This window comes from Pelodiscus sinensis, chromosome 2 (genome assembly GCF_049634645.1).
Source record: "Pelodiscus sinensis isolate JC-2024 chromosome 2, ASM4963464v1, whole genome shotgun sequence".
Lineage (NCBI taxonomy): Eukaryota > Metazoa > Chordata > Testudines > Trionychidae > Pelodiscus > Pelodiscus sinensis.
Genome location: NC_134712.1, coordinates 17,467,373 through 17,491,905, shown reverse-complemented (window position 1 = coordinate 17,491,905; position 24,533 = coordinate 17,467,373). Strand labels below are relative to the sequence as shown.

Below are 24,533 nucleotides of genomic sequence, written 5' to 3'. Positions count from 1 at the left end.
CAGGTGAGAAATTTTTGTTTTGTTTTGTTTTGTTTTGTTTTGTTACAGGGCCTCCATGTACTGAGTAGATTCCTGAAGATATCTATCATACCTAATGTGATCTATGCCAGTAACGTCCCACTGCCTTATATCCTGTCCAAACTGGACAGTCTCTATGAGAAAGAATTAATGGTCACAAATCAGATATCTGAAAAGGTAACACAGAGAAACCTGGTAGGGAACATTTTAACTTGCCTAGGCACTCATTAACGGATCTCAAAGTCATCGTAATGTTTCAAACCAACTTCAAAAGCCAGCTCAACAGGGAAGCTACAGAACTTAATTTCATTTACAAGTTTGATTCCTACAACAGAAGTCTAAACAAAGACATTGGCTGGATGGCCTGCTACTTCCCACATCCTAATGACAAAAAAAATAAAGGGTACTTAAAGTGGGTACTAAGTATTCTTATCAGCTTCATTTAGCATGGACACTCTAATTGACAATTTCTTTCCCCTTTTTCTTTTCTTCCTTTTCCTCCTCTTCCCCCCATCCCTTCTCTGTGTTATTTGAAAACTGAGTACCTTAAACTCATTCATCTGAAGAAGTGGATTGAGCCCACGAAAGTTCATGATACCATCTTCATTTTTTGTTAGTCTCTAAGGTGCTGCAAGACTGTTTGGCTATGTCTACACATGGGGGGAAGGATAGCTCAGTAGTTTGAGCATTAGCCTGCTAAATCCAGGGTTGTGAGTTCAATCCTTGCAGAGACCAGTTAGGGCAAAAATTTGTCAGGGATGGTACTTGGTCCTGCTGTGAAGGCAGGGGACTAGACTCAATGACCTTACAAGGTCCCTTCCAGTTCTAGGAGATAGGCAATCTCCATACACTGCAGGCTTCTTGCACAAGAGTGCATCCACACTGCCATGTGCTTTTGCACAAGAGCATCCATGGCAGTGTGGACACTCTCTTGTGCAAGAAAGCTTTGATGGCCATTTTAGCCATAGGGGTATCTTGCACAAGAAACCCCTGTTCCTATCCACACTAGCCTTTTTGCACAAGACCTCTTGTGCAAAAAGGCTTATTCCTCGTGGGAAGAGGAATAACTCTTGCCCAAAAATCCCTCTCTTCTGACAATCTACTGTAAACTTTCTTGCACAAGAACAGGCGTGTAGTGTGGACATCTGTTCTTGCGCAAGAAGCCTGCAGTGTAGACATAGCCTTAGTTGTTTACATTTTTCCAATTATAGACTAACATGGCTACCCCCTGAAACTTTACCACCATACCTGGGGATATCTCTGTGGTGTGCAGTGTATTGAAAACTATGCTAAAACTATAAGTTATAAGGTTCCCTGGTCCTGCTTGCAAGCTATTGAGATCTATAAGGAAGCCTGAAATCAGGGTCTGGAGCAATCAGTCTGCTTTGAGAAAGTAGTTCTAAGTTATGCCTTTCTGCCTTAAGGAGCAGCCTTTTGTTTCTCTCTGGTTTTGGTTCTTGTGCATTAGGGTTTAAATTCTAAGAAATAAAGTTATGTTGCAACCTTCCAGAATGAGTATTTCATGTTTTTGTCTAACTTTTCTGTGTATATGCCATGAATATAACATAGGGCTCAATGCATCTTTGCATTTGACAATCCTGACAATTTTGGCATCCTGTTTTTTGCCATTTTTAAAATATTTTCCTCTGTATGGTGGTGGTGTGTGTGTTCATCCAGTTCTGATTCTTAGGAGTTTCTGCAGGGTAAGATAGGGGAGGAACGAGTCTCGTGCCATTCCATTTCACGTTAATTGTGTGTAGTTCTCTGACACTATCATCAGGAGTTTACAATCTGGGCCAGATCCTGGAAGCTCTTACCCACATTTTACCCACAGTTATTTAGGAACTGCTCCCATTACTATCTTATTTACTAGTACAGGTGGTAGTAGGAGATCATAAATCGATATGAGAGCATTCCCTGATTAATGATGGAGTAAAAACCTAGTGAATCTGACAGGATTTAACTCATCATAAATAAATATATACATTAAACTATATTTTATAAACTACCCAAACCCTCTTAAAACAAACACCACTTAGTGGAGCTGAACTCCTCAAGGAAATAATTAACACGCTTAACAGGTTTGCACTGTACAAAAGTCTCTTAACATATCTTATTACTCTTCCCCCCTCACTCCAGTTTCCAAAGGATTTTGTTTCTCCCTCTAATTATTTGCTTTTGTTCAGTTTTATTCCCTATCACAGCATGATTTGTGCTGTAGGAGGGGCAAATTCCACATCAGACAGCTGCTTGAGCAAGTAAAGACAAATAAGCATCTTCTCTGGAAACACATGAAAGCTTTCTGGACAGACTTTGCTCCTTACTTGGGGTTCTTTTTACTTCCTAGCACACACACACGCATGCACAGACACACACACACACACGCCTGCTTGGGAAATCAGACAGATAACGTCTGTTTTTATTTTATCAGGCGAGCTAATGTAGAAAACAAGAATGTTTAGTCTCCCTGTTGCCGATGAATGCTCTGAATTCTCCACTGCTTCAGTGACTTTAAAACCATTTGGCATATCTTCAATAAGAAATTATATCAGTGATGCTCTGGAAACTCTATCTAGTCACAGAAATGACAAGAACATAAGCAAATCTTCAAGGAAAGACAGCAAGCCTGGTCTCTAATTTTTATTTTAGTGACAAATAGATTACTAGTAAGGCTCCTTATAATCTATTTTTTTTCCATTTCTGAGACACACAAAGTCCTTTTTGGGGAGAGGTATAATTTTAGATTAGAAAATACAGACCATCTGGTTTTTATATATAATTGACTCACCCATACATACATATTTTAGATGTAAGGACATGTCTCAAATATGACTTTAGGAAGGTTGACGGAAGTTATAAATTGCAGAGATCCAATTCTGCTTCATTTAATTACTTTCTTAGGGCTAGATTTTGACTGATAATTGTGTGGGTGCATGGCAAGTGGGTGGACACAAGGGCCTCTTTTCCCATGCTGTGAACAGGAACCAAACATAACAGAAATGTACATGGGAGAGTACAGAGATGGCTTCCTCTGGCATGCTTTCCCTTAAGCTTGGTAATTCCTCTCCCCCCCACCCTCCCCGCACCGCCCGTCCCGAAAGAGACAGGAAGGAGATAGTGTTTTGGTTCCTTCCTGTCTCACCAGCCCACGGATGGATCGGCATACTAATGGGAAGCAGGCTGTACCATTCTAGAGGCGGAGATAGCTAGAGCATTCCTCTTCCCATGCACCTGGAAAGCAAGGAAGCCTCCAGAAGGCGCAACCCAATCTGCTTCAGTGTCCTCGTCTGCTTAGTGGAGATGGGGCTATGCTGCTGCTAGACCCAAGGCAGCCTGTAAACTAGGCTGGGGTGGCTGGGGCATGGACAGGGCAGGGGAATCGGTGAATGACATGGGGATTTTTCCTTGCTCAGCTACTGTTAGTAGCCATGGCCAAAGCTGTGAGACTTGGCTCCTGTCCCTAAGCAGATTCCAGAGACCACAAATCTGCAAATGGCCATGGCTCAAATCAAGGCAATACTACAGAATAGCAAACAACATGCTCTGTGTTAGTTGTTCATGGTTAATGAAATACAGTCGGCTGCCACTGGGCAAATGCAGATTTGAAGCTTTCAATGCAGTATCATATATGTCCTAGTTGACTTTCCAGCAAGAACAGAAACAGAGTGTCCTAGTAAATCCTATTTACGGCATCCATTTTAAATGTGTGAGGCAGACAATGAACACTTTTGTTCTCTCTCCATTTGGCTACACTGCTAGCTGAGCTGGAAGCAGGTCACCAAAAAAGACAAAGCATGCGGAGGAAAAGGGCATTGTCACAAAGCTGTGGTTTCTCTCACCTTAAAACAACGATGAATAAAATTCATACGTACCAAGGAAACATACAATTGATGTCTCCGCCCCCAAACTCTTACCTTTTGCTTGTTTGTGCCTCAGCCCGGCCCCCATCATGCTACGGGACTACTTGTGTCAGTGGATGCTATTCATGCAAATAGACTTGAACCTCCATATGCACAGTGTCCCTAATCTGGGAATATTCGTGGCAGGTGGAAGGAAGCGGTTCTGCATGCTGCTACTGCTTCCCTTCCTTCCCAGCTGGGAAAATAGCAGCATGCAGAGTCGCTTCCCCCTGAGTCTTTTCCTCCCACTCCCATAGCAGTAGGGGGCAGTGCCTGGGAGCGGGGGAGCATGGATCCATGTGTGCCCCTGGAGTGGGGTGGCAGGTAAGTGCCCCACCCCTTCATGCCCAGACTCTACAGGGCTGTCTGTAGCCGGGCAAAATCTGTAATCCAGCAAACCCTTGTTTCCCAGGGTTGCTGGGTTTCAAGTGTACCAGTTTGTAGGATTTATGCCCTTAGAATGCCGATTCTTTGGGACAGGAACTTACATTACACTCTGTTCAGAAAGGACCTGATTCAGTGCCCTTTCAAGTCAATGGAAAGGCTCCCATTGGCTTGAGTGTGCATTAGATGATGAACTGAGCAAGTAAAGAAATAGCTAGATCCAGGTTTTTAAGTTGAGTCTCGAGTCCCTAAAGTCACTTTTGAGTCAAGTCCCAAGTCGAGTCTCAAGTCTTAATTTAAAAAATGTCAAGTCACTTTTGTACAAGCCATCAATGTCGGCATTTTCAGACAATTTTTTCACCAAGTCGATTTAACAAAATTAGCAAGTCTCAAGTCGAGTCTTAAGTCACAAACAATGAACCCAAGTCAAGTCTCAAGTCGAGTCACCTAGGCGACTTAAGTTGGACTCGAGTTCAAGTCGTGGGACTCAAGTCAACAACTCTAAGGGTACATCTACAAAGCAGTGTTACTTTGGAATAACTCATGTTATTCTGAAATAACACAGTCCGTGTCTATACTACAAGCAGTTATTTCAACAATGTCAAAATAATGTCAAGCTGGAGAACTTTGTACTCCGACTCCTGTAACCTTCATTGTACGAGGAGTAAGGGCAGTCGGAGGAAGAACACTCTTTCTTGGACTTCCTGCTGTGTAGACAGCGTCAAAAGCTGAAATAAGCTATTTCAACTTAAGCTATGCATTTGACGTAGCTCAAGTTGCACAGCTTATGTCGGCTTTAGCCCTGCTGTGTAGATGAGCCCATAGAGTTCAATGGTTCTGGTAGCCATCCCCTGCCAGAAGGTACAAGGTGGGTGAGGTAAGTTGATCCCATATAAAATATTTCCTTACCCACCTTGTCTCGCTAATCGAGTTTAAGGTCAGAAAGGACTACAAGATCACCTGATTCCTTGCACCTTATAGGCTATTCAATTATATAGACCTATCATTAGCCTAATCATTTGAATAAGTCTAAAGCAGTCCTGAGGTGAGTAAACTATTGTATGTCACTGGTAGAGAGCAGAGAGACTGAGATGCCACCAATGCCTGAGGCCCTTAGAACAGCAGGGGAATGATTAGCTTATGACCCTGGTCAGCTACTGAAAACAAACAAGTAGCTTTGAATGCCGCAGACATTTACTAGCATTTTGTAACCCATCAACTGTAGGCATCTTCTGACTCCTGGCTTTGTCACTTTTCCTCAGAAGTGGGCAGCATTGTCCCTGCGACTTCTGGAGGGAGAACTCCGCACACTGCCCCTGCCCCTGCCCCAAGCACTGGCTGTGCCGATCCCATTGGCCTATGGGCAGCAGCACTCAGAGGCCCCTTCTCCCAGTCCCTAGAAGCTGCTGCCAAAAAAGTGTGCCAGCTGCTTTTGAGAGCTGCCACTGCCCCTTTTACCTCTTCCCGCATCCCAGCTCCCAGCCTGGAACCAGCTGTGACGTAGTGGGGGGTAACCTGTTAACTCTCTGGCTGCTGTCTGTAGTTCCATGGAGCAGACAAGCGATGAGTCACTATGCAAAGAGGGTATCCCAACTGGTTTGGCCAGCTGACCCCCATGGAGAGGAACAAAGGAAGGTGGAATGCGGCCCTGGCTGGGGGGCAGGGCTGGAGGAGAGTGAGTTAGTTCCTGGCTGGAAAGCAGGGAAGAAGGAACTGGGGAGGGGGCTGGGATCCCCCCCATCTCAAAGGGGGCACTGAGGCCTCTTAGCCCCAGTTCCTGTAACCAGATTACATCTGTGCTGTGCTGTATCCTGGAGGAGCAATAAACCACCCTCAATTCCACTGGCTGGTGGAGTCTGTTCGTGCCATTTCAGGGGTGCAGGAGATGCGGGACCCCAACACGTCGTCACACCAGCATCCAAACTCCTTCCCAGAGCCCGCCCCTCAAGCCTGCACCCTCCCCCCACATGAATCTCCTCCAGCATCCAGCCTCCCTCCAAATCCTGTACCCCACATCTCTTCTGCACCCAAACTCCCTACAGAGCCCAACACCTCTCATCCCCTTCCATGTCCAAACTCTCTCCCAGAGCCAATGTAATGCCAAGAGGTTGAACCGAACCCAACCTGGGACCTCTGGAGCTTAGTGAATGAGCCTCTTCCACTTGAGCTAAAAGCCCGCTGGCGCTGAGCTAAGGCTGTAGAGGAAATTCTTATATCTCTCTGTAAGTGGTCCAAGTGCCACTACACGGGACAGTACAAAACACCCAGGTGTGTGGGTTACACCAGTACTGCCTACATGTCACGCAGACCACATCCAGGCATGAGGACCCATTGAATGTTTTGCCTGGAGCTTGGAATAGCTGTCGGTGGGCCTGGTTATAAGAGCAACATTACAGAATGAAAAATGACTGATTTAACTACTAAGTAAGGTCTGGGTTTTATTGAGTGAATTTACTGTTCATCAAAAGATACATCAGTATGTGCTGATTTCAATACTAATCTTATTTTCATTAGGAAACAGCAGTTTTCTATCATGTGGCTCTCTTATGCAGGAAATAATAAAAAGAAATCCTCATCCCACCACCTATGACTTCTGAGCCTTATTACTCACACATCAGCTCCTTCTGCCTTGATTGTAGTCTCAGTGGATTAAAAAATAACAAACTCTCTTTAAACCCTTCGTCCACTAGCACCATCGATATATAATTGCTGAGACCCAAATCCAACAACAAACCACTGGTGTGTCAGACCCAGAAAGCTACCGAAGAAGTCCATTGCCCTCTGATCACTGTGAAAAAAAACCCCTAGAAAACCTGGTTATGTGGCTTTTGAACAGACACAGAAATTTGACTATCTGGGCTTGTCTCTACTTAAAGCACTGCAGCCATGCTACTGAAGTGCTTTATCATAGAATCATAGGACTGGAAGGGACCTCGAGAGGTCATCGAGTCCAGCCTATGCCAACAACCTATGCCAACAAGAGGGGTTCTCCCATTGGCAATCCATCGGTGGCTAAGTCAAAAAAACTGTCAACCTAGTGCTGTCTACATAGCAGTTTAGGTCAGTTCAACAATGAACCCCAGGGGTGTAGATTTTTTGCACCCCAAAAAAGGTAATCAAACTGACCTAATTTTCTTGTGCAGACTCAGCATGCCAGGGTTTACGCACCACTTAAGTCTCTCAAGGGGACTATACTGTGGGGGAAGGGCAGGAAGGTGGCAATAAACATAGATGAACTGTCTGTAAAGCGTGGGTCCCTGTGCACTACAAGAAAGAATGCCTCTATGAACCCAGAAGAGGCTGGGCCAGAATGGTCTATGATTATATGGATCCAGTGGCTCTAAGGCTCTGCACATGGGATGCAAAACAGAAGCTATTACTGTTCCAAGTCTATGGTCTGACCTATGAATTGAAGTGCCTAATTCCATCTCAGCTTAATCCCCACATGAAGCCCAATTAGTAGGGGTGAACTCTGTGCAGAAAGCCAGCACAAGACTTCTGCAACATGTTTCAAAACCAGACTCAAACAGTGCATAAGCGTTTTGCAGGTCGTCTGTATGGGGTGAATTACTTCCTTAATTAATGAGATCTAGAAATTCTTGGGGTTGTCCTTTCCACTCCTAAGGCCTGCTTTGTATAGAATCTACATTTATAGACTCTGTTTAACACCAGTTGCATGTAATTAGGCATTCTCTGCATAGCTTTCAATGCGGTATCAAGTGAAAATATTGAACAGTGTAATAAAAGCACAGTAATTATAATGCATCAAATAATCAGAGAGAAGTAGAATCAGGAAAGATGAGCAAGCATACAGAGCATGACTTTATGAATCTACTGTAAGTCAGTCTGCTTGGAATTTCAGTGGAACTATTAAACATGCAGATATTCTTTCTACCCTCCTACAGTTTGCTTTGTACACGGACCTCTGGATCTACACACACAAGCCCCAGCTTCTTGAGCAGAAAAAACAGGTCCATCAGCTCTGACTCAGCATCAGATTCAAACATTTACATAGTCCAGCTACTTAGAGGAAAACAGAAACCCACACTGGGATTATGGTGACACCTTATTAAAAGATGACAAATCTGTTTCATGACAAAAATTGAGGATTCAACATTAGCCTTTGTTCCAATTCTGAGCCAAAATGAGAGTTGTTGTTTTTTAACCACAAGTGAAACACAAGTGAAAGACACCCCCCAGAATACATTAGTGGGCAGGTGTATCGATACAGACTAGTTTCCGTGACACATTGGTTTTTACCACACAGCATTTTTGATAGAAAAATTAATTTAATGAAACAAAAGGAGATTTTTGCACATGCAGAGTTCTTCAGAACCTCTGAATAATAAATCAAGTGAAAGTGGAGAAATTGTCTGAGACTATTATAGGTAAAAGCAGCACACAAACCTCTACTTCGGTTACTCCTTTACCAGATTGAAAGGGGGACTGACTGGAGTAAGGGACTGACCATCAGGACTCTCAGGGCAGGTCTACACTTAAAATGTTGTATTTGCCACAGCAGTGCCTCAGTGAGAACACTATGAAACAGACAGGTGAGTTTCCACCTTTGCAAACTGAGGGAAGTGCTCCTATCAACATAATCCTGTTTACACTGGGGGTTGGATCAATATTCCCGCATCATTCAAGGATTTGGTTTTTTCACACCTCCTGTGCAATGTAGATATACTGATGTAAATTTATAGTATAGACTTGATCTCACTCTTTTCTGAGCTTGATTGTAAACCTGTTATGTTACATGCTCTTTTGGCAAATATCCCACCTTTGCTCAGTGTGACTTCATTATTCTCCATCTTCCCTACCTCACAGGGCTATAACAAGGCTTAATTCATTAGTATTTGCAAAGCAGGAACCATGGAGGAAAGGCACTATAGAAATGCAAAGTATTATATTGTGACTTTGTTCTTAGTGGAAAGAGTTTGGCAAAATCCTCTTTAAGAACTACACGGATGTCTGTATTAAGTTACAATTCTTTAGCTTTAACTTGTCCTGCCAGTTTTCTGGCAGACCACAGTTAATCTAAAAAAACAACAAACCAAACTATCCTATCCCAAAGCTTCATACATGATTTGGAACAGGAGCTGTGCCATCTGACTGGCAAATGAGGTTTGTAATTTAATGAAGAAAATATACTTGGGACATTTGTATTTACAGAATAAGGATAATAGTTTTGGGGGTTTCTTTGTTTTTGTTTCTAGATCTGTAAAGATATTAGGTCAGCTGAATGGACCTGTAATAATTTACCCCAGCTGAGGATCAGATCTATGGATTTATGTGCAATTACACTTCTTCCCAAGGAAACAAAAAGCATTCATCTGATGCATGACAGCTTTGCCTCTGACTATAGCTTGGCACCTTTCAATGGGCAGGATTACCATAAATAAAACAGGGGCTAGACCCGCTGAAGCATCTTTCCTCAAAGGTTTAGCTTTCCGGAGGAAGGAAATTATGAGGAAGTAAGGATGAATTTCATTCATGCACAGACACAAGTCAGAATATGGTTGCCGCAGAGTTCCTATGGATTTTAAGCTCTAAAAGTACCGAGCACATCCGTTCTTATTTCTTGTTAAATACAGGAGACATGTTTGTTCCTGCCTCAGTGAACTGTAGTATCACACTATGTTGCAGGCTGACCATTTCATTCTATTTAATGACTGACTACACATCCCTTGTGTTACATTGCCTATGAAATCAGGAGATCTGCAAAGCTATGCTGTTAAGGACCCAGATTGTAAAGCAACCTATTCAAACAGGTGAGTAGTTACAAGGGGGTAATTCCACCAAAATACAAAATCAGTGGGACTGCTTCTTGTGAGTAACTGTTCATCAATGTGAGTAAAGGGTTAATAAATGCTCACACAATTTAAGGGAAGAAAAAAATCCCTCGAGGGTAAGATGCATTGAATTAGGGTGCCAAGATGCCATCTGGAGCCAGGACACCCGGCTCTTCCGTGCTGGGGAACATGGAACCAACAGCCAGGAGTGTCTCGTCTCAGATCAGCTGTCTATTTCTCTTCTACAGCCAGGGTGAAAGTATGTGGGATATTGGTGGAAGGAAGGTAGCAAAGAGTAAAAAGGGACACTGACGCTGAATGAGTTTCCTTGCCCTTAGTTATTTTGCCCAAGTTATTTTCCTTGACCTTAGTTATTTTGCCCAATTAGGATATAAGGGTATGTCTACACTACAGCACTAATTCGAACTAACTTAATTTGAATTAGTTAATTCGAACTAAGCTAATTCGAACTAACGGATCGAGACTAAAAAACTAGTTTGAATTAGCATTTTGCTAATTCGAACTAGCATGTCCACATTAAGTGGACCCTGAACCGGGGTTAAGGATGGCCGGAAGCAGTGCCGGCAGGGCATCAGATGAGGACTTAGAGCGTGGAGCTGCTGCCTCAGGCTAGCCGAGGGCTGTGCTTAAAGGGACCCAACCCCCCACACCGGACAGACAGCTCTCAGGGGTGCCCCGCTTGCAAAGCATTCCTGTCTTGGAGTGCCCTGAGTGTCCACACTGGGCACATCACAGCACTCGGCCATCAGACCGGCTGCACTTGCCGCAGGCTGCCATCTGGGGAGAGGGGGCGATTGGGGGGTTGCAGGAGAGCTTCCACCCCCAGAAGCCCGCAGAGCCAGTCCAGTCCTCCCCATCGGGGGCGCGTACCCCATTCCTCCCTCACCTCCTTCCACTTACCCTTCCCTAGCCCCCCTTCCTGATGTACAAAATAAAGAAAACGTGTGGTCAAAAATAGAATCTCTCTTTATTGAACAAAACTCGGGGAGACTGGGAAAAGGAGGTGGGAGAGGGGAAGAGAGAGGGTGGGAGAGGGGAGGGCAACTACAATGATCGGAGGTTTGGAACAGGTCCCATATGAAGAGAGGCTAAAGAGACTGGGACTTTTCAGTTTAGAAAAGAGGAGACTGAGGGGGGATAGGAGAGAGGTCTATAAAAGCATGAGTGGGGTGGAGAGGGTGCATCGAGAAAAGTTCTTCATTATTTCCCATAATAGAAGGACTAGAGGACACCAAAGGAAAGGAATGGGTAGCAGGCTTCAAAGTAGTAACAGAAAGTTGTTCTTCACAAAGCAAAGAGTCAACCTGTGGAACTCCTTGTTGCAGGAGGCTGTGAAGGCTAGAACTAGAACAGAGTTTAAAGAGAAGTTAGATAAAGTCATGGAGGTTGGGTCCATGGAGTGGTTTTAGCCAGGGGGTAGAAATGGTGTCCCTGGCCTCTGTTTGTGGAAGGCTGGAGATGGATGGCACGAGACAAATGGCTTGGTCACTGTCTTCGGTCCATCCCCTCCAGGTTACCTAGGGTTGGCCACTGTTGGCAGACAGGCTACTGGGCTAGATGGACCTTTGGTCTGACCCAGTACGGCCATTGTAAGCTCAGGGCTTAGGGTCAGGGGTCTCAGTGGACCATCTTGATTTTTATGCACAACTGCTCCTGGGTTGCCAGGCTGGCAGCTCTCCTGCCCTAGACGGCCACTTTCCTGTGCCTAGTGCGGAGGTCGTGGATGAGGTCCACGATGTCCGCACTAGAGCAGGCGGGTGCCCGCCTTTTGCGGTCCCGGGCAAGCTCCCGGGAACCGCCAGCCTGGTCCCGGGAAGAGGCGGAGGGCTGGGGGGCATCGGGTGGCTGGCTCGAGCCGTGCCAGGTGCAGGGTCTGCTAGCTGGGTGCTGGCAGGCTTGCACCTGGCACGGGCATCGTAGCCAGCCCGTGCCCCTTAAAGGGGTCCGGGCCGGGAGGGCGGCAATAGAGTTTCCCTGGTGTTGGCCAGAGTGGCCACCAGGGAAAGCTGGGGAGGGTTAGCCTCCCACTAGTTCGAATTAAGGGGCTACACACCCCTTAATTTGAACTAGTAAGTTCTAACTAGGCTTAGTCCTTGTAGAATGAGGTTTACCTAGTTCGAACTAAGTGCTCCGCTAGTTCGAATTAAGTTCAAACTAGCGGAGCGCTAGTGTAGCACCTATCAAAGTTAATTCGAACTAATGTCCGTTAGTTCGAATTAACTTTGTAGTGTAGACATACCCACAGTTCTTATTGTCTCACGCATCACCACTACAGGCAATGAATATGTGTGAGCTCTTCCCGATTAACTAGCATTAGCAAAGAAGGCAAACTAAGAGAGCTATCTTTGACTTTGAAATCTTATCTTTGAAATCACCTGTCTCTTTTCTCCACCACGCCCCCTGTGCTTGGCAGAAATATTCCACCAGGTGGAGCGGAGATCCAGGCAAGGGCATCAGGGCAGTTCATTCTGGGTGGAAAGCTTGCAGTTCCAACACAGACTTTGGCCAGAAATCAGGCTGACCTCAAATCTTGCCATGTTTAGGGTAGGTTTGCACAGACATTTCTCAGAGAATGCTGCTGAGGGTTGCCCTAACACATCTTTCTTTGGCTATGTCTACATTGGCATGATCTTGCGCAAATACTCTTTAACGCAAGAGTTCTTGCGTTAAAGTATTTGCGCAAGAGAGCATCTACACTGGCATGTGCCTTTGCTCAAGAGACATGCTTTTGTGCAAGAGCATCCGTGCCAGTGTAGACGTTCTCTTGCTCAAGAAAGCTCTGATGGCCATTTTAACCATCGTGCTTTCTTGCGCAAGAAAATCATGCTGTCTGTCTACTCTGGCCTCTTGCGCAAGAGGGCTTATTCCTGAGTGGGAGCATCATAGTTCTTGCGCAAGAAGCACTGTTTTCACACATTAGAACATCAGTGTTCTTGTGCAAGAACTCCCTGCCAGTATAGACAGGCAGCATGTTTTTGCGCAAAAGCGGACGCTTTGGTGCAAGATCGCTCCAATGTAGACACAGCCTTTGATTTCCATTGCCGGTGTTTGATCACTATGAGGCAGGAGCTTAAACAGAGGGAAAGGAAGAAAATTCTTCCTTGCAGAGTGAAACTGACTTATCACCCCTGTTATGATGGCAGGACTGGAAAATGCTAGTAGCAATAAGAAAACATTACAATCTGGATTTCTATATACACAGCTTCCGCAACAACGCACAGACTGACATTATTCGCAAACGACAACAAGCGACACACAATCTTAGCCGCGCTGAACACCATGCCATCCAGAGTCTCAAAAACAACCTGGACATTGTAATCAAACCAGCTGACAAAGGGGGTGCTGTGGTCATTATGAATAAGGCCGACTATAACCAGGAGGCAACCAGACAACTCTCGAACACCACATTTTACAAACCTCTCCCCTCTGATCCCACCTTGGACTACCAAAAGAAACTACACTGTCTCCTTAAAAGCCTCCCCACAGCTACTCGGGAACAAATCCTCACAGAATCACCTTCTGACCCCCGACCAGGATTGTTCTATGTACTTCCCAAGATCCATAAACCTGGGCACCCCGGACGTCCCATCATCTCTGGTATTGGCACGCTCACTACTGGTCTATCCAGCTATGTAGACACTCTTCTCAAACCCTTCGTAACCAATACCCCCAGCTATCTCCGAGACACTACTGACTTCCTAAGGAAACTACAAAACATCGATAACCTCCCCAATAATACCATCCTTGCCACCATGGATGTAGAAGCTCTATATACCAACATCCCACATGAAGACGGATTACAAGCAATTAGAAACACTATCCCAGAGAACACTACTGCCAACCTGATAGCAGACCTATGTAACTTTGTTCTCACCCACAATTATTTCCGGTTTGAGAACAACTTATACCTCCAGATCAGCGGCACAGCCATGGGTACACGCATGGCCCCACAGTATGCTAACATCTTTATGGCTGACCTAGAACAACGTTTCCTCAACTCCCGTCCCCTTTCACCCCTCCTCTACCTACGGTACATCGATGACATCTTTATGATCTGGACACATGGCCAAGAAACACTGGAGATATTCCACAGAGATTTCAACAACCTACACCCCACCATCAACCTCAGCCTGGACCATTCTACACGAGAGATCCACTTCCTGGACACCACCGTACAAATCAACAATGGAAAATTAGACACCACTCTCTACAGAAAACCCACTGACTCATACAGTTACCTACATGCATCCAGCTCCCATCCAGAACACACCACACGATCCATCGTCTATAGCCAAGCCCTTCGATACAACCGCATCTGCTCTAACCCCACTGACAGAGACCAGAAGCTTCAGGATCTCTACCAAGCATTTATAAATCTCAACTACCCACCCAGAGAAACAAAAAAGCAAATTGAAAGAGCCAGACGAATACCTAGAAACCATCTACTTCAAGACAGACCCAAGAAAACCAACAATAGAACACCACTTGTCATCACCTACAACCCCCAACTTAAACCTGTCCAACACATTATCAATAAACTACAGCCTATATTGGAACAGGATACCATACTCAAAGAGGCTCTGGGAGACAGACCCATAGTCTCCTATAGACAACCACCTAACCTCAAGATGATTCTTACCAACCACCACAGGACATACCACACTAATACCAACCCTGGTACCTTCCCTTGCAACAAACCCCGTTGCCAGCTTTGTCCACATATTCATTCTGCTGATACCATTATTGGACCTAACCAAGTGAGTTATAAGATCAAGAACACATATTCCTGCGCATCCAGAAATATAATCTACGCTATCATGTGCCGAAAGTGTCCGTCTGCTATGTACATTGGACAAACATCTCAGACACTTCGCCAAAGGATTAATGCCCACAAAACAGATATCAGACAAGATCACAAAGAGAAAACAGTTTCTTGCCACTTTAACCAGAAAGGACACTCTCTAAATGACTTAGCCACCTGCATTCTGCTACAAAGACCTTTTACATCTGCACTTGAAAGGGAATCCTCTGAACTGTCATTCATGTTAAAATTCGACACTTACCAACAAGGACTTAACAAGTCTTTGAACTTTCTCACCCATTACCAAGACAGTTTCCCCAATTATCACCTGTAATACCATTAACTCACAAACATCCCACTCTCCCTACCTTTAATATCAGCAATTCACAGACACTTACCTTCCTTCCTCCCCCTTCCCACCCCCCCGCATCGCCCTTCTGTTCTGCAATGTGATTTGTCCTTTTCATATTTGTTCATTTTTTTTAAATTGTATCCTTTGGTATATATGGTTGTGACTATTTTCTTCCACTATTTGATCTGAGGAAGTGGGTCTGGCCCACGAAAGCTCATCATCTAATAAACCATCTTGTTAGTCTTTAAAGTGCTACATTGTCCTGCATTTTGCTTTATCTAGCCATTCTACCTCCATTGTTTTTTGGGGTTTTTTGATTGTCGCTATCCATAGAGCCAAGCATTTCAGTGAGTTATCCATCCGGGTAGCCAGACTTACTGATCCTCCATGCCACATGTGATAATCTTCAGAAGTCTGAGAGCAGAACGCACTTGCTAGGGGCTTCTGCCCTGCATCAGGGTAGGGAGGCTTGGGGCTCACGAGAGGCACCTGGCAGTGCCCAGACCATCAGCAAGAGCATGGCAGCCATGAGCACCAGAGGCAACATCTCGTGGGGCTGAAGTCCCTAGATCCCTTGGCCACTGTGAAGAAGCCTCTAGTCACGCCACCCAGAGTCCTGGAAGGGGTGGGGGCTCTGTCTCCTCTCCCCACCTCCCCACCAGCAGGCCCGATCCCAGCACAGGGCAGAAGCCCTGAGCGCCGCCTCCTCCTCCCCCGCCCCAGTCTGATAGGTGGAGAATGCAGGGCTCCACAATCCTCACTTTAACTGTAAACAAATACTAGTTTGGTCACCACTGCTATACATGAAGCAAAGGTCTTTCTTAACCCCTGAGGGTATGTCTACACTACCCCGCTAGTTCGAACTAGCGGGGTAATGTATGCATACCGCACTTGCAAATGAAGCCCGGGATTTGAATTTCCCGGGCTTCATTTGCATAAAGCCGGCCGGCGCCATTTTTAAAACCCCGCTGGTTCGAACCCCGTGCAGCGTGGCTACACAGGGCTCGAACTAGATGTACCGGTAGTTCAGAATAGGAATCCTAGTCCGAACTACCTAGTTCGAGCCCCGTGTAGCCGGGGTTCGAACCAGCAGGGTTTTAAAAATGGCGGCTCCCCGCTTATGCAAATGAAGCCCGGGAAAGTCAAATCCTGGGCTTCATTTGCAAGTGCGGTATGCCTACATTACCCTCCTAGTTCGAACTAGGAGGGTAGTGTAGACATACCCAGGGTGCTTAGTTAATTTACAAACCCAGCACTGTGCATCTAATCCAAAATATTTCTTCCAATGTGTATGAACCTGCATTTGTCTACACACAATCACATCTGTCTTCATGTTGCCCATTCATCTAGCTTTGTTAGGTCTCATGGAGACCCTCATAACCATCTGAAGTTTTGATTCAGATTAATAAGTTGGCAGTCTGCAAGTTTTGCTCCCTCTTTCTTCACTCACTTTTCCAGACTTTATGTATCACCCTTATTAATGCAGATGCTTGGGACATCCAGCTGTTAACCTTTTGCCATACTGAAAATTTACCATTATCCTTTTTTTCTGTCTTTTTGCCAGTTTCTAATTCATAGAAGAACATGGCCTCTCATGCCAGGACTACTTCATTTTCTTAAAAGTTTGTTGGGAGGACTTTTCTCAAAGGCTTTTTTAAAGTCAAATAAATCACAGCTACTGATCCTCCATTATCTGCTGTTTTGTTGACATGCTCAAAGAAATCTAATTGAGATTATAGTCAGAGTTTTCCTTGACTGAAGCTGTTTGGGTTGATCTCTGGCATTTCAGGTCGACGAGGGTGCTTTATAATTCTATTTTTAATTTTCATTTCAGTTGACTCTCTTTGTACTTATTTTTTGTTTTGTTCTTCTTCTCTGCTTGTTTTAAACAAAAATATGTGTTTGGGGGTTTTAACTTGTAAAAAACAAAGATTTTTACAATTATTAATCCAGTTCTTGTCTACACTGTTTTTTCTAAACATTTGGACAAATGGAGAACAAATGAGTTTATGACATCACAGGTAGCAAAGCTTTGATCCAGTATCCACTATAATCCATAAAAGGACTATAGTTAGTAAGAGACTATAGTTAGTAATAGCCTTTGGATAGCATCCTAGAAGAGTTAAAAATCTGAAGAGCTAATGGAAGAAAACAGTGCTCTAGAACGTTATATTTAACTCAAATGTAGGCCCAGGAGAAAAGAACTCTTTGTGAAAGATTTAACATTACTTTCCCAATAATTAATGGCTGAGAAAGGTCACATTTTCTTATTTAAAGAATACTTGACATTCCTGATAAGTCCAAAGGTAAAAACTGAGCTGGGAAAAAAAAAGTTTTGTTTTGTTTAAAGGAATGCAGGAGGAGAAAAAAAAAATCCAGGCCTCCTTATCTCGTAAAGCAGCACAGAAAGGACAAAATCTATTTGTTCCCCCTTTGCAGTTTGAAATTTCTCTATTGTGTGCATCTTAAAAGCCATATTAAACAGTGTTTGGTAAGGCAATTTTGTATTATAACAGATGGGTCAAACATCTTAAGAAGTTCACCCAGTGCGGCTCATGGAGTAAATCATTAGTGTTTTGCATGTCAGTGAGTTTGTCTGGCAGTGGGTGCTTCTATCTTGTGGTATACTGACTTACAAGAACATATGCCTTAAATCCTATCCCTTCCCCCTATACACACAGAAAAACTTCTCAACTATTTGGCACCTAAAGCTGTATTTTAATTTCTGGGTGCAGCTTCTTCCACCCACCCCCCGAGTATGTTGTGAAATATTAGTGCATTACCCATCTGTTCCAACTCAGTGTCTTAAGGGCGGACTACTGTAGAGAAAAGGTTACAATTAACTTGCCTTAGATAAATTGATTTGTTTACTAAAATGCTTAGCATGGAAACTCATCATATTCCATTCACAATGCCGATTATTCTTCCTCATTTTAACACATCAGGCTCAGGAAAGAATTCTTCATAGCAACATGGCTATTCTAAACAATCTTGAGCCATAGTCAGCAGCTGGACCCAGAGGGCTTCGTGCAAACCTTTTCTGTGCTTGGGAGGAATTTGCAAAGAAATCTGGTACCAAATGAGTTTGGGCAGCACAGGGCTCTATTGCTGACAGTTTGCACAGCTCTAAATAAAACTCTTCTGGGCCAACAGCATCCCTAGTGTAACTTATCAGTCAAATTACATCACAAATTCAGACACTAGAGGTTTCATATTTTCAATCATTACTCTGAAAATTACTTGGGATGCTATTTCTCAATGTCCCACAGGATACTTCTTCATAACCCAGCTAGCTTTGAGTACATGTTAATCTCCCCTTTTGGTTCTGGCAAGCAGAGTGGGGCTATGTCTAGACTACAGTGCTTTTCTAGGACATGACTACCCTGGAAAACCAATGCCAAAAAATTTCAGAAAAGCGGACGCGCTCTTTCGCCATCCCTGTAAATCTCGTTCTACGAGGCATATGAGATGTGTCGAAAGAGCAGGTTTTTCCAAAATTTGGCACTGTGTAGATGTGCCAACTTTTGGAAAAGCCTCTTTTGACAGAAAAGCAGAAAAAGATACACAAATTGCATGCATCTGACGAAGTGGGTCTTTGCCCACGAAAGCTTATGCTCCAACACTTCAGTTAGTCTATAAGGTGCCACAGGACTCCTCGCCACAATTTGCATATCTCTTTCTGACTTACCTTTGTAGTCTAGTGTTAGCACAGCCTATGAGTGGCCTGTGATTTTATCCTTGATGCTTCCTGACTTCTGAGTGCTTCTCCCTGTAGCCTGACTTCTCCATCCACAGATTTTTTGGGTAAGGCATCGTTCTAGTGGGATTACAGTTGCTGCAGGGAAGACATGTAATCAGGGAGGAGAAGTTGACATGTCTATGAGGAAAATCTCACTTAAATAATTCATGATTTGCAAAAGAATATGGAACACTCCCTGTCTTTTAGTAAAGTATCTTCAAGTACCTTGATTTATTAAAGAGTTTAAATCACTGGTCTGTATAGGATCTGGGAATGGAAGGAGGGCATTTTTTTTAAAGTGCATTGCACCAAATAGAACCAAGGAAGTCAAATACCATTTACAGAATATTTATAGTGAAATAGAATGAAAGCTCTGAGTACAGCTAAGACGACGGTGGGGGCGGAGGGGAAAGAGACATTCCATGAATCGTTAGGAATAGAAAAGAGCAGAGTGAAATTTTCAGCAAAGAAAAATTGCAATTTGAACGTAAGAACAGCCACACTGGGTCAGACCAAAGGTCCATCTACCCAGTATCCTATCTTATGAGAGTGGCCAATGCCAGATGCCCTATAAGGAGTGAACAGAATGGGCAATCATCAAGTGATCCCTCTTCTGTAATACATTTCCAGCCTCTGACAAACAGAGGCTAGGGACAGCACTCCTACCCATCCTGCCTAATAAGTATTGATGGATCTAACCTCCATGAATTTATCTAGTTATTTTTTTAACCCTGTTTAAGTCCGGGTCTTCACAACATGCTCTGGAGCAAGGAGTTCCACAGGTTGACTGTGCACTGAGTAAAGAAAAACTTCCTTTTGTTTGTTTTAAACCTGCTACTTATTAATTTCATGTGGTAACCCCTAGTTCTTATGTTATGGGAACAAATAAACAACTTTTCCTTATTCACTTTCTCTGTTATGATTGTATAGACTTCTATCATATTCCCCCTTAGTCTCCTTTTTTCTAAGATGAAAAGTCCCTATCTTTTTAATCTCTCTTCATATGGCACTCATTTCAAACCCCTAATCATTTTTTTTTGCCTTTTCTGAACCTTTTCCAATGCCAATATATCTTTTTTGAGATGAGGAGACCACATCTGTATGCAATATTCAAGATGCGGGCGTACCATGGATTTATATAGAAGCAATAAGATAGTCTTCGTCTTATTTTCTATTCCTTTTTTAATGATTCCTAACATTCTGTTTGCTTTTTTGACTGCTACTGCTGCCATTTCACTGTGGGCTTGAGAGCGAGAATAGTAAGGCAGTGAGATAAGAAAACACATTTTGCTACAAAAGCATTGTTTGGGCAACATTTGGGGAAGGTAGAGGACAGTGTTTCCTCTAAGCTGTGGGGCTGCCCAGCTTCACAGGTGATTCATCAGCCCCCCCAGTCAGTCAGCACCCTGAACAGTGCCCTGAGCCTCTGAATGGACAGGGCTGATGAATCACCTCTGAAGCTGTGCAGCATAGAGGGAATACTGATAGAAGGTAGGATGGGTGTTTCAGGAGATAGGAATATTGGAAGCCATTAGATACAAATAAATGTGTTATTTTTATTACAGTAGCACATAGAGGCCCAAGCATTACTGGGGTCCCATTGTGTAGGTACTGTATAAACCTATACTAAAAAGGCAACCCCTAACCTGAACTGCTGATACTCTCAGGCCCACCGACAGGGGGAGGGCAAAGAAGTCAGTTGCACAGGGGCCTGTGATTCAAAGGGGCCCAGAGCTCCCAGCTGCTCCCACTGCTCCATGGGCAGCGGCAGTGGTAGGAGTCTGGGGCTCCTTTGAACTGCTGTGGGAGTGGCACTCTGCACGGCTTTGAGGGCTGGGAGGGGAGGACCCAGTGCTATGATCCAGCCAGCACTAGAGGATGACGGCTCTCAGTTCAGTCTCTGCCCCTTCTGAGAGCATGAAGCCGGGCCCCCCTGTATACTCTAACTGGACAAGACCCACAAAAGGAATAAATGGGTACAGACAAGTAAAGTGAATTGGCTGGAGTTACACAGCAAGGAGTTACGCAGCAAAATGATGACTGCATTATCTGAACATCTCACAGAACTTCATTTTAATTTGGCAGGAAATTATTGAAACAATTGATACACGAGCAAAGATGATAAAACTGAAAAATTATTCTGGAAATTCTGCTTTTCACTTGGTTCTAATATGGACAAGAATGGGAAGTTCCTGGCCAGGGTCCGAGCATGGAGACAACTTGATACCTTTTGCAAACAAAGCTGTGGATGTATATACCAACACAGTTACTTTGTGTGGACGTGATAAGAGAACATAGATTGTAAAGTCTTCTGTAAACAGCCAATAAATCTTGCTTCTTGTGGTATGTCTTTTTACCTCAGTCAGGAAGGAATTCAATATTTATAAATCAAGGGTCCATGCAAGTCCCTAGAATATTGTGTGTTGGTGGAAGAGATTAATGTAAAAGGTTTCAATTGTTCTAAAATTTCCTACCTTGTCTTATCTCCCCCCAACCCTCCCTGAAGTGTTGCTACCATACCTTTGAGATAATCAATGCTCTAACCGCAATGATTTCTTCGGGCTTTTTCTGCTCAGTACATCTATCCAGTCATGAAACAGAGATAGTGCTACTATAGGTGATTTGAGCAGTGGGACTGGTTACCTGAATGTTTAACTACTCATGCTGCCCAGTCAATAGGCACAGAGAAACAATTAAATGCTGTTTTCTGGAAACTGTGGGTTTTGTTTTTGTTTTTAAAAGAGAGAGAGAGAGAGAGAGAGAGAGAGAGAGAGAGCAAACAGAAAATGAAGGGCAAAAGCTGTTTGTGGTGAAGACTGTCACTTACCATGTTCTAAGACAGCAAAATGGAGAAGCTAGTCCTGATTGGGTTTGCTTAGCACCACTGCACTATGTGCAATCAATCCAGAGACTGCGTTGTTCGCTCGGAATGATTTGCTCATCTCTGGTTCTAACACCATCTTTCAATGCATAGCAAAGTCAAAAATCAGAATATTGGTCTAAAGAGAAGCTCTGCTGAAAATGAAGTTTTTCTTCACAGACTTTGCTACAAGAATGGTTCCACTGTACATCCTGAAAGGCTGGACTGACGGCAATGTCTAATTGATATCAGAAGCTTCAACAGTTGGTGTTTCATCTTTCTTCCACCACATTCATCTTCTCCAAAAACAATATCAATCTGTGTTAGACTGTGTGCACAGCTGTTGTGTTTGATGACAGTGGCTGAGTTATCCTACATTAACCATTTGTAATTGTTTTTCATTGCACTGGGGTCTGAATGCAGTAACATCTTAAAGGTTGCCCTGCCAACAGTATATTCCAGTGAATGAGATGAAGATAACAGCTTTCAAGTACTTAAAAGGTTATTACAAGGAGAAGGGAGAAAAATATTTTCTTAATCTCTGATGATAGGACAAGAAGTAATGGGCTCAAATTGCAGTAAAGCAAGTTTAGGTTGAACATTAGGAAAAGCTTCTTGCCAGGGAGGTTAACCACTGGAATAAATTGCCTCAAGATGTTGTGGAATCTCCATCATTGGAGATTTAAGAGCAGGTTAGACAAACACCTATCAGGGATGGTCTAGATGGTGCTTGGTCCTGCAAGCAGACTGGACTTGATGAACTTTCAGGGTTCCTTCCCATTCTATGATTCTAAAATCCTGTATCAGTGCATTAACTGGGGTTGGTTGAGCCCGATTCTTGCTTCATTTGATCAGGGTTTCACCAAGATCCCTTCTGAGCTCTTCCCTAGGAAGGAATAGCATAGCACGCTGAAGGGCTAGAGAAGCCACATGAGCTAAGCTGAACCATCAAAAAGGGAGGTAACCCTGCATGTTCTGGGGCACCCACTATACTAACGTGGTTTTCACTTGGGCCAGTCAAGGGAGTAAAAGCCGCTCCCGGTCTGATCCTGTGAGGCAGTGAGCACAACACAGGAAGCCTGAACATTCACAGGTCTTACGAGCAACAGTGGGTCATCTTGTGCTCCTCCTACTCCTTTCCCTACCTGTTCTAATTACAACTCACCTGACTACATGCTGCCTCGCTCCAGAAGAGGGATTCTGTTATCAGCCACCACACTGGGGGGGTCTCATCCTGTGGGGCACAGTCAACGGGAGACAAGGGCGCTCTCTGTAGCTAGACACCACCAGAATGCCCTTTCCCATACACCTTTCACACTCCACAAGAAGGCTGGCCTCTGCTGGACACTTTAAGAGGCCCAGAAGGGACAGACCCCCCTCCTGCATAATTAGGAGCTGAAGTAGGTTTCTGGGGGAGTGCTCAAAGGATCAGGCCTTCAGTCTGGTAGTCTAGAAAGGGATCCTTCACTTGAGGGATTATTTTGGTGATAGGATGAGCTGTCAGTTCACCTTAGAACATGGGGGGGGGGGCAGAATCAAAGGAACCACCAAGAGAAATCGAGTCCAGTTCTTCTCTGCACCTCTGCATTGGTTCAGCCCAGGAGGTGATTACAGGCCATGGTACCACGGCTGCCTTCCACAAAGGCAGTTTTAGACTCCAGCTGAGGCTTCCTTGGTGGAGGCTGCTAGCTCACAACCTGTCCATGCCCCAGCCACTCTGGCCTATTTTACAGGCAGCCCTAGTTGGCCTCAGTGAAATGAAGTCTATGGGTTTGCCTCTCTGTGCCTGTTCTCAAGGAGAACTCTCCACCCCAGACGCCGTGGCACAAGCATTGCGAGATGTAAACTCCAGCTCAATTAGATATACCTGCACTAGCTCTGCTTGAATTAGTGCATTAAAAATAGAAGCATAGGCCTGGGGCAGGAGCAGGGGGAAGGGCTAGACAGTCAGTGTATGATCCCATCTGAAACCCTTGACGTATTCAGGCAGCTAGCCCCTCTCACTCCTTGCACTGCCATGCTTACCTGAGCTGGAAATTACACCAGCAGATCAAGCTTGAAAAATCTGTTCCAGCATCGACAGGGTATTCTGATGAGTTGAAAAGAATGGGATGGAACTCTAGTGGCTCTTTAATCACCCCCACCAAAAAGTTACAGTAGCCAATTCTCAGTGGCCACTTCTCCCCTCAGCATGCACAAAGGAAATACAGGCCAGACGCAGCTCTCTGAAGGGTAAGTACTTGTTTTGGACTGAGAACTCTGAGATCAAAAAAGCAAAAGCAGCTCTGCACCCCCAAATGTCTCATCTGTTAAGTAGCTAGAGGCCTGAGGGCATGACCTTGAAACAAGACTGCGTGAAAGTGACTGACCTCTTCATGAACTCCTTTGGACAGTGCACGGGCTTGGTTCACAGCCGCATATTTTAAAAGGTAGACACATCTGTTACGGGAATAAGTGAAATGTATGACTGTGCTGCACTTGATCATGAAACTAACAGACTGGGTAAAGTTACATTAATCTATTGCTGTGGCAGGTTAGTGAAGTCACAGTGCAGGTTTACAGAAGAGAAAGGTAACAGACATTTGTTTAAGGTCTTGTGTCTGGCTCCCGAGAGTGTTTGTCTAAAGTACTATATCTTTGAATGCTTCCCCTTTCTTCTTTCCAGAG

General features: G+C 44.3%; 1 long non-coding RNA gene across 1 annotated transcript in view; it reads right to left on the bottom strand.

Moving 5' to 3' along the window:
- LOC112545869 (uncharacterized) overlaps positions 1 to 24,533 on the bottom strand; it is a 289,154-nt gene that overhangs the window by 240,304 nt on the left and 24,317 nt on the right. Inside the window, exon 2 of the long non-coding RNA XR_012901218.1 lies at positions 18,956 to 19,102. This is a non-coding gene — a long non-coding RNA (uncharacterized LOC112545869). The remainder of the gene's footprint in view (positions 1 to 18,955; positions 19,103 to 24,533) is intronic.